Raw genomic sequence first — 9,475 nt, forward strand, 5'->3', positions numbered from 1 at the left:
CTAATATAATTTTGTGGCACATCTCTGACTAGAAAGAATGGAGGAACTAAAATTATTTTAAGGATTTTATTTTTATTTTAACGTACTTCTGTGATTTTTTTTGGGGGGGGGGGAGTATCTGAAGTAAAATAGGACATTGTTCTTTTGAAAAATTTCTTGACCTAATACATTAAATTGCCTTAATATCGTAATACTTTCATCAATTCTCGATTTAAAAACCCTAGTGCTAAAAGTGAATTTGAAGCAATTTAAGGGTTTTTTTAATTAATTTAAATGAAGAAAGAGGTTAGTAAAATAAACTTAAATAATTTTTTCTAACTTTAATTTTTGGATGAGGCTTTAGGAGGAAATGATGACAAGTATAAATATTAGAAAAACATGAGTCATCAATTAAGAAAGATTTAATCTCAATCTACCTCACACTAGAAATTGTTCTTCTTCGAACCAAAAAAAATAATGAAGTTGTTCTTCAAAACAATATATTGACCTATTATATTGAATCGCCTTCTAATAAGTATGGTAATTGTTTTATTAATTATCATGTTATATGTAATTTCCACAACCACAAGCATGGCATTAAATGCGAAGAATATCACAAAGATAATGGATGTCTATCCTAAAGTAAAGCACTCTTTGCATAGAAAGCTTTTTGAATGAAGGGGAAACCTTTCCCTATAGCTCCCTTGAACGATTTCCAGAACTGAGAACTTTATGTGGAGCATAGTACCTTTGAAGAGATATTCTCTTCACAGGACCAGATTATTGATTACATGGGAAAATTACATCATTTAAGGAATTACACCTGGCCTATTTGGATCAGTTGAAGAGCACATGGAAGGATATGATAATCAGCTACCACCAATTCATCAAAATCTAAACACCCTCACAGTCAAAAAGTTGTTGTAGCTTGATTAAGTTGGTACTATATCCTCTGCTTCACTTCAAATTTTGATACTCATTGATTTAGTGACAAGTTCAATTGCTAAAAGCTTAGTGAATCTTAGACGGTTGAAGATAAATGACTGCAAAATTAAAAGATGGAGGAAATAATAAAGAATGATACAAATGATGCTGTGGAAGGTGGAATCACATTCAATTGATTACTTAGATGTTTTGTCCACAAAGTTACCCCTTCAAATTCCCAAAATTAGAGAAGATAAAAATAACTGGATGCCCTCGAATGAATACTGTGAAATAGAAAATTGATTAAATCCTACTCAAGAAAATGTTGTTTTTCTTTTACAATTACATTTTTACCAAGCAAACTAATATTATGGTTTGGAATTGCACGATGGCGTTAAGATATAGAAGTTGAGTTCATCATCTTTAGGTGCATGTTTGTAGTTTCATGATTTTGTTGCTGAGGTGCTTTCTCTTTCCTTAAACTATTTGTCCTTTTTCGCTTGGTTACTTTGTTTGATCTTTTCGATCACTAAAAAAAAAAAAAAGTTGCTTATTGAAATTTATTTCAGTTTTAATTTTCTTGTAGTAGATTTTATAATATCAACAAAAGCTTCATATGCTAGGGATAAAACATATTTCGTGTTTCTTTTTTTTCCCACATTTGTCATCATTTCTTTTTATTTGTATACATTGTTTCCATTGTATCAGTTAAGTTGGTTGAAAAAAGTAAACAAAATTTTTGCTTAATTTACAAAGACTAGCTATGGTTTTAGAAAAATAACTGTTGGCACTTTTCAAAATATAAAAAGGGATTATTTTGATAATTTGATCCTCCCAACCATTTAACCCAATTTTCCCATGCTATAATATCCAAGATATAACACGATATAGGTCCAATATAAACATAATCTTAATAGTATTTTTCCTTGTTCGATAAATCAAGGTGTTGTTTGTGGTGATGTTGACCCTTTCTCTCTTGATTTAAAAGTGTAGGTACTGATGCCTTGAAGTTATAGGCAAGCAGGGTTGAACCCGTTACATACCACAAAGCTACAAGACCACTGATGATGTTGATACCTGATAAAATAACATGAGCGTGTGTTATATTATTGCATGCATCACTAAGATATTGGTATCATTTACGTCACTACTACAAAAAATTATTTTTAAAATTACTTTATTAGGCCTTTCCATGTTACTATTGGGGGGACATAATATTGAAGTAACTTGGTAAGTGATTGATTTATTTACCAAAATGTCACCACATACTTTTTTTCTTCACTTTTTTAAATAAGTGACGTAATTCAGTGTAGAAAAAAACTATTTTTTTTTAGCAGTGCATGACTGAGATTACTGTAAAAGATTGTTTCCTGATGAACGCATGGAACAATAACAATGGAGATAATGGCTTTTTGTTCTTCCTTTCCGATGGTATTTTCTCCTCTGCCTCTTATTGTTTTTGCTCTATTCAACATTAAAACAATGGTCATTGTATTGAACAATAACAACCAAGAAGGTTTTTCATTTATCATACAAAATTACAAATAATCTAATACATGGAATATAATTATATATGATATGCCTTACATAGAGCATCCCGTTGGCAAAAGCATAGAAAATGATGCAAATGCAAAAACAAACTAACACAAGAATAGAAGTCAAATTTAGCAGTCCACTTCAAATTTCTTGATGGCCCGTACATATGTAAAATTGCTACAGCTATAAGAAAAATAATAACTATTTTATTCAAAATTCTTTGGAAGTTACACAACTTCAAGATCTAGTTGTCCTTTAGCTTTTACTTTTTCAACAGTGATTTTTCATTATTAAAAGATTGCCACCAAAAGTCTTATTGACAAGGGTTTTTGACAATGACAAACATAGCTTCCGCCAAAAGTATACCTTTCTAAAAGTTTACCTTTGACGGTAACAATGTTGCCGCTAAATTAAAGGTATACTTTTGATTGTGACTATATTTGTCATTAAAAATCATTAGCAACTAAACTTTTAGTAGCAACCATTTGGTGACAAAAAGTCATTGCTAAAAACCTATAGCAATAACTTTTGGTAGCGAAAAGTCATTATTTTAAAAAAATAAAAGTTATCTCATGCCACCTCAGTGCCTTTTTATGCCATGTAAACTGACACTTTGTGCCACATCACCTGCCACATATGCACCTCCTCCTTATGCCACAGCATGGGCCACATCACCCTGCCAAGTGTGTGCCATGTTATGCCACACGACCTAACATCTTGCGCCAAGTCACGCCACGTCATCACCATGTGCCATGTCACATATTCATTGTGAAATATGCCCAAACTCAGATTTGAGCCCATGACTTCCACCTCCCAAGCCTTAAATCCTCCTTTTTTGTAAATTAAACTGAAATGCACCTACAGTTATTATATACAAAATTAATATATATTATTTAATTACATATATATATATATCAAATAATATATTATTGGAAATATATATATCAAATATATATTTTATTTTATTTGCATTTATTAATATGATAAAATAATTTATCTAATTGTGTGTGTATATATTATATTTTTAATAAAATATTATTTTTTTTAGAAAATATTATTTTTGTTAGGAAAATAAACTTAAAATGAAATAATTTTTCAATATTAAATAATTTTCTTATAAACATTTTAACCAATTTTTAAATTTTATTTTTATTTTTTAAATAAAAATAATTAAGTATATAATTTATTTATAAGTATGTATTATATTATTTTACATTATATATATATATATTTTTACTTTTTTCCATAATTTTTTAAAAAATTAATAAATAAATGATAAAAATTTTATCTTTTTTCAAGTTAAATGCTTCCCCTTATTTTATTTAAAATAAATTTTATCAAAATTTTCAATTATTTTAAAAATATTTTAATAAAAAATTTATTTTAATGATATAAATTTTGTTAATAGTCATTTTGAACAATTATTCTTTGTTATTTTCGAGATAGGAAATAAGTGAACATGTGATAAACTAAAAGAAAATACTAAAAAAATAAATTAAAAATCTAAGTGGATATTTTATAATTAATATAGAAAGAATCTTGTCTTGACTCGATCTAAATTAATTTAGACTTTCATTAAAATCTCTTTAATAGAATCAATCTCAAGATAATAGAGAATCCTTTTTAATAACTTTACAATTTAAAATAAATAAATTTTAATAAGTTTATACATAATTTCATTCATAATTCAAATATTAACATAAATTAAAATAATCCCATAATTTACTCACTTACCCTTACATTTTTATACAACTTTTGTGCAATCATTGTGCTATACATGCCATCTACTAAAGAATCATTCTTTTTAAAATAGTGACAACCTTCCTTTGGTCATACCCAATACAATTTTCAAATCTATAAAAGAATTCAAGATGCTGAGTTTTATCAATATGCACTTTTCACCACTCCTTCACTTAATTCCCTTAAAAAAAAACTCAACATTATATCTACGCTCTTGTTTGTTTGAAGACATAACTAAGGTCAGAATCCTAAAGCAATTAAAAATCTTGAGCCTTGCTTACTTTGAAATTAACTAGCTATGATTTGAATTGGTGATGTTGAGTTCATTACAAATGCTAAATCTTGCCCATTGCTCCAAATTCAGTGATTGTACCATAACATTTATATATCTAGCTAGAAAAAGTTGGAGGTTTTGTGCATGGAAAATAGCTTTGACTGGTGGAAAGATGAATGAGAAGCTAATGAAAATGCAAGTAGCAAAACTTATGTTATCTATGTACATACAAATCAGTAACCAGAAGACAATAGCCAACAAGTGAACAAGTGATCGTGAGAAGAATAATATAAAGTGTTCAAGCGAACAAACATGAATGAGTGCATGATAGCATGAGCATAAGTGATCAAATGAAGGAACAGAGGAGAATGACAAGTCTGAAGCTTCAAATGAAGAATAATGTGACTAGAGCTTCGAATAATTTAAAAGAGGAGAATGATGATCGTGAGTCTGGAGCTTTGAATTATCAAAGGAGGAATTAGGACTAGAGCTTTGAGTTTTAAAGTAAAGTAACTAAAGAATCAAAATCAATCAAAGCAAGGAGATTTAGGGATGAGATAGAAGTCTAGAGCTTGAGCATTGTATGACAGAATTGATTTGTTAGGTTTGGACTTAAGAATGGAAAATGAGACTAAAAATCCTAGGACAAAAGAGTAATTACACGATAAAAATGAACATTTAATAAATTTAATTAATTAATATATAAAATACATAAATATGTCTAAATAGGCCAGGCCTACAAGCTTAAGGAAGTTTAGGCTCCAACAAGACCAAGATATAGCCCTCCTGATAGGGGCCTAACCTACTCACACTCCTTGTAGATCTAAATGTTATGATGAGGGTGGTAAAACACCGTGGGGTGACTCAAAAAAAAATTTTTGCCCATATGGTATACTTTATCCTAATTGATTTTGAAATTTATACTTTACAAGTTGATTTTTAAAAATATATATATACATGTTGTTTTAACCAAAAAAATGATTCCATATGAACTTACTAAAAATTGGTGCAATCCTTGCATAAGATCTTGCCCCTTTGACTGCAATTCTCTTGATTCTTCCATCTACATCTTGCATAATTGCCTAAAGTCAGGGGAAGTATGGATGTAATTGGCTAAGCATTCTAAACTTAGCACTTTCTTTTCTTGTTTCCTTGCAAAACTAGATACTTTGGAACACAAAGAACAATGTAAGTGGTCCAAATACTAGAATAACTCCAAGGAACAAACTTTTTGCCCATATATAATGGAACATTTGGAAAGAGATAAATATGCAAAGCCATCTACTCTAAAGGAGATATCCCTGTCAAAGGTGTTACTTTCATTTGCACCCAAGACATTATCAATTATCTAAATCTTGAATCAAAATTTGACATCTTGAATTTGGATCATGATAGTTCTCTAGGTAGGTAGATCTTGAAACCTTTCCCCATACCAAACTATCTTTAACACAAATCTGGTATAAGGAATGGTTAAGTAAATCACTACACCACACTTTAACTGGAGAAAAACAATTGAAAAGCTTGGACCCAATATTTCATTTGATAAAAAATTAGTAAATAAATACATCTCAAGCAATGCACAATAGAAGGCATAACTTTGCATTCATTACTCCCAAATCATCGTTAAGAATCAAAGAAACCAAGCTAGATATTAGGTCATACGTTGCGGCATGTGGCACAAAGCCATGAGCTCACCCACTCTGTGTCATGTGTCACAGCTTACTAAGCCATGCGCCACGGCACACATGACAAAAATTTTCTGTCAGATATCAGTTCACAAATGTAAACTTCTAACATGTGTCATTTCCACATATGAAGTTCGAAAGGAGTGGTTCAAATGCTCACACGAAGCTTATTTAATAAACTAACTAATGAGATCAGTTTAGACACGATCCAATAGTCCAATTTAAATTTGAACACTCAGGTGTAAATAATCACTTTTATCAAAAATTTCACACACCAAAGTATTCAAACCACTTCCTTAGCCTTATTAAGCCATTTAGGATTTAAAACCAAGTCTAAAGAACCCTATACCCTTGATTGATCAATAATCATAGCATATAAACATATAAATCAAAGTTTGGCCACTCAATAGCCCATTTACATAAATAAGGGCTTTCCAAAAATATCACCACAACATACTATTTTGGCCAATTCTTAATTCATTCACCACATAAACCACTAACATTTTCACAATGTGTTTATAACATATTCATAACTAAATCCCTTTAAGATAAATTCACAGCATTCAACACATACTGGGCCAAGATTACCAAAATCATCACCATTCACAACCCATAACAACTTAAAATATGCATACAAGTCCTATGACAACTTTTGTTTACAATAGTCACAATAGTTTCACCTCATTACATAAAATTCTAGATTGCCCGACTTTATCAACACCAAAACTAGTTTTGAGTCTTTTTCTTTGCCCAGCTCAATATTCTAACTTGTAAAAATGTAACCACATATAAAATAATAATCTCAATAATAAAATAACTTGCTACTACTAACTATTATAAGTAACTATAAGCAAGTATCAGAATAAAATACCATAGAACATAGCATATAACTTACAATTCACTTCATAGAACCATAATTCACCATAATTCACCACTTTCATCTGCATAATCACTATCATCTGAAACTCCAAATTACCTCGACTTGTGGTCTTATATGAGGTATCACACATCATCTTATATACACATCCATACTTGTTCCACTTCCATACCTCTAACTTTCACATATAAGGCTTTACCTCATCATATAGTCAAGATTCATAAATATACTTGACTTACATAAGTAGACCAAGCCTCACCATTTAATGAAGTATCACACACAAACACAACCATTACCTAAGGTTCACATATAAGATAGTGGAACAAGTTAAACAATTACATTCATTATAGTGATACACTTGGTGAGATGCAATATAGGTATATAAGCAAGTCACTCAAAATCATATAAATACATATATGCGTCTTAGCTAGCAACCAAAACTTTAAATTCAAATATATACACTTATTACTTTATAGGGTAGTTATACCACTACTGGAAATGAAGTTACTCTTCCCTCGCTTCCTTTCCCAACCTTCTAGAACTCTCTTCACCTATACATAGGACGTAATGGAGTGAAACATACATTCTAATAATTTAGATAAACCAAAAATATTGATTAGCAAGTAAAATCAAATACAAGAAATAAAGTAACATTAATCTCAATATAAAGCAATATAGTCGTGTGTGTGTGTGTGTGTGTGATGCGATGCTTAATCATCCACTATGCACATAAACTCCTGGTTCCTACTAGTAAACAATATTCCACACTCAAACCAGAACTTCCCAACCTTACACAAAATGGGGCCTACTAACCACTACCTCATACTGAGGTATCACATATAGGTTATATGCTCTCCTGTATCCCTACTAGCAGATAAAAATTAACGCTTGGACTACTAAGATTTCTTAGCCTCATATAGAGTAGGGCTATGACCCCCATCATAATGTAGGATACACACATAGATGCATTCTTAAGTCCTCACTAGCAGATCATAATCAACATTTTGGACCTCTAGGACTTCCTAGCCTTACACAAGTAAGGTCATAACCCTAACTTTAGCCTAGGGTACACTCATGGATGCAAACGCACATATGCCACTACACACATTTCAAGCATCTTTACTTACACACGCATGCATCCCTTTTCATAGTATTGCTACTCTACTATTTTATAAAACATAGTACATATAGTTTATATAAAATACTTGTAAATAATTTTACAAATTAATAATAAAATGGTTACTCCAATTACCTTCCACCCTCATTACCAAGGGTTATTGTTTCATTGAGTCTTTCAAAATACAAAGATTTCCAAGAGAAATCCTCAAATACTCAATCTACACAATCATATACCCTTTATTAGTCCCCAGTACTCAATTGAAGGTACTAATTTGGCTAAGCCAAAATTTCTAACACATAAAACAACTTCATTAGCACCTCTTGTGTTTACTCAACCCATTCATTATAATCACTCACCCTTAGGTATTCAAATAATCAAAACACCCTTTTTACTCACTTAACTAACATTTTTAACCCTTTTAACCTGATCATTTAGGCTAATTTAAGCCTATGTCTCTAAAGCTCAACCACTAAATTTCAAACTAGTCACAAAATTTTAGTTCAATACCCAAGAGCTTTTTTCAAACCTTTTCCTCAACTTTTAGCCCTTTAAAATACACCTATCCAATTTTTCTATATCCTAAACCAAGAAAATTTTGATAGAAATGAAGTATAAAGTGATACATAGCTTACCCGATAAGTCACTAGTCGGACCTATCTTCCAATATTCCAAAAATCCTTGCCCTAACATAAAAAAACTTCTCCTCTTCGCCTTCGTTTCTTTTTCCTCTCTTCCTCCCTCTGCTTTCACGAGTTAGCATGTCAGCTTTAAGTAAATTTTGTGTCATACACCACGGCACATATAGCATGTTGCCTCAGCACATGGCATGGGTAAGGCAACTTTTGAAAAAATATTACCAATTGGCACATGTTGCAATGCTTTTCACAATTTTAGATCATCGTTCCACCACTCGATTCTATTAACATAGCTTCCAAATAACACAAAAACATCAATCTACTATCCAAAATTGTAATTAATTAGCTACTACTACTAATTTACCACCCTAATTAGCAATTAGTTTCATATTATAGTGCAAGATGTTAAAATAGTTTAAGGGAGAAAATGATCTACTTACTAGTACATGATGCCCAGCGCACCTCGAAAAAAAAAAAGAACAAGGGCACAAATTGACTTTAATCACCTGAAATATGCAAATGACAATGAGATCTCACAAAATGTCATAATTCTTCTCAAGTCATTAGGGATCTTTCAAACATTATATGATTTTTTCTGAAACAATTGAAATAGCCGTAGTTTAAAATAAAAAATAAATAAATATTAGTGACTAATTACCTTTAATGAGCAATAATTACTTTTATTGTAGCAATGAATAGTATGAA

Source organism: Prosopis cineraria, unplaced genomic scaffold, assembly GCF_029017545.1.
Source record: "Prosopis cineraria cultivar Desert tree isolate PC_DT_omini unplaced genomic scaffold, ASM2901754v1 PC11, whole genome shotgun sequence".
Classification (NCBI taxonomy): domain Eukaryota; kingdom Viridiplantae; phylum Streptophyta; class Magnoliopsida; order Fabales; family Fabaceae; genus Prosopis; species Prosopis cineraria.